At 40.2% G+C, this 2,498-nt stretch overlaps 1 pseudogene; it reads left to right on the top strand.

Moving 5' to 3' along the window:
- The first annotated feature begins 493 nt into the window (after positions 1-493).
- LOC113012234 (up-regulator of cell proliferation-like) lies at positions 494-1,900 on the top strand (annotated as a pseudogene).
- Positions 1,901-2,498: the final 598 nt, after the last annotated feature.

Here is a 2,498-nt window from a genome sequence, read left to right as displayed (position 1 = left end):
AACATCTAAATGACAGCAGAAATCAAGACCGATCAGCAGTTTGGGAAATGTTCAGTATTGAGATATCAATTTTACTACAAATACTACAGAATTAGAAAAACTGTATTACAACATATCATGTTTACCAAGGGCACATCTGCTGTATAAAGGTAAGCTGTTCCAAACTTTTCTTTAAATTGTGATGTTATGTGCATATAAGGTAAGATGAAAACCAGTAAAAAAAAAAAAAATCCAGATTCTCCAGCACCAGCAGATAAAAGTTTTTTTTTCATTAAAAGGCTTAAACATTATCATTTATTGTCATTTTCTTGTATTGACATCAGTTTCATTTTTTTATTTTCCTTTATTCAACTATAATTCTGAATGCTTTTTATTTTTAGAAACTTGCAATAAAAATGACCAATAGGAAATTATCTTAATAGAAAAAGATAGTTAGAGAAAAGTAGTGAACACAGTCTATCATAACTCATGAGATGCTGTGTTAGACCACTGTATGCAGAAATGCAGGCCCACAGGTTTTGGAGCCCAGAGCTGCACAGGAACCTGGACCTCTCAGCAGTACCATGACACCTTTGTTCATCACAACATGGAGTGTGGTGACAGTCCAAGAAGAATATCCAACGGACTGACTGAAATTACTTGGTATCTTCCTGGTGGAAACACAAACATTGATATTTTCAGTCAGCCAGTGGCTGTAGCTAACCTTCGTGGGGACATTGCAAGCTTTCAAACACAATACTCCTTTTTTTGTCAGACATGTGGTAGCAGTTTTTGTGTTCTTTGACCATTTAGACTCTGAATCTGAATTCAGTCTACTTACCAACCAACATCACAAACCACAGATCTTCTTGGTTGGTAATAATGTGAGCAAGCACAACAGTACAGATGCTTTGAAAAAATTAGTGCTAATGTTGGGTTTGACCAAAAACAACATCATTATTAAGACAAAACACAGAAATGATGCAGACTTTGTGAAAAGTTTGAGGGAAACAGTCAGAGATGTGGTGAAGAACTCAAAGATGAAGATGACAATAGAGCAGATGGCAGACGTTGCCCATGAACTGGGAATCCTGGTTGATGAAGACTCTCCAGAGTGCCAGACTGCAAAGACAAATGCAGACGCCATGACTGCTGAAATTCAAGACATCCTGAAATACAAAGAAGATCAGCTTCAACGGTAAGGTGAAATATGGAAAGAACTGACCTGCTTAGAGAAGAAAGAATTTCGACTTAGAAAAGTTGGCTCCGGAAACTTCAGCTGCAGAAAGAACAACTGAGGAAAAAGCAGAACTCTTATGACATGTCGACAGCTATTACATGGTTTATTAATGCAATATCAAGCCCAGGAACAGAGAGGTTTTATTTCCTGAAATGGATGCGAATGAACCTGGATAACATGTCTCGTGTAAAACTGTCTGAACTTCGGGAGAAATATAAAGAAAAATGTCAGAACTCTGAGAACAAAGAGGAGTTCAAAGAAATTGACAGACAAATTGCCAACAGCTCACTGGGGACTGAACACTTCTTCCGTGAAATGGGTCAGATCTATGAAGCTTCACTGTCCCCTCCACAAACAGATCCAGCATGTCAACAGCTGCAGCATCTGCCCAAACTGTGTGCAGTTGTTGCTTGATGGATTTCCTCTTGAGCTTGTAGATGGAGATGATGTGATGTTCTCTCGCAGCTCAGTGACTTGGTGTCTCCAAACAGAAAGATACTGGTAGTCACAGTGTCTGAGTTTGAGGACCAACATCTCCAGTCATGTATCAGAAGCATAAAAAAGGCCATCAACAAGGCCAAGAAAGGAAAGAGTGATAATGTAAAGACATTTGTTGAAGATATTGTAAAGAACTTAGTCACAAGCTGGTCATTTCCAATGATGCTCTTGGTGCTTTCCTGAATATCCTGAATAATGCTGACAAGGAATATTTTGCTGACTGGCTCACAGTGTCTGTGAATGAGATGGAACAAGATCTGAGAAAACTTTGAAATGAAACTACATCTCCATGTGCAGCCCCAGAATGAGCTTTTCAACAGACTGGTTGGTTGTGGCAAACAGTGTCCATTCTGCAAAGCCCCCTGTGAGACAGGAGGAAGAGCCCATACTGAGCACTTTGCTGCACTGCATCGCCCTCAAGGTCTGGGAGGATTCTGTTGGCCAAATACACAAAAACCGATCACTGACATATGCTCTTCTCTTGTGATCAGTGACCAGCAGCCAAACAGTATAATACAGAACCTGCTGATATTCCTGCTACTTGGATATATATGACAAAACAGCAGGCAGGAAAAAGTCTCAAAGAGTCTTTGGCTGCCTGTCCGTCAGAGGATAGACTTTAAAGTTCTGATGCTGGCCTATAAAGCTCTGAATGGTTTAGGACCAAAATACATCAATGACCTCCTGACCCAGTATGAACCATCCAGATCCCTCAGGTCATCTGGATCCGGTCTTTTATCAGTTCCCAGAGTCAGAACCAGACACGGAGAAGCTGCATTCA

Source organism: Astatotilapia calliptera, chromosome 3 (genome assembly GCF_900246225.1).
Source record: "Astatotilapia calliptera chromosome 3, fAstCal1.2, whole genome shotgun sequence".
Taxonomy (NCBI): Eukaryota; Metazoa; Chordata; class Actinopteri; order Cichliformes; family Cichlidae; genus Astatotilapia; species Astatotilapia calliptera.
Note: the sequence above shows the minus strand (reverse complement) of the source record. Positions and strands in the feature narration are given on the sequence as shown.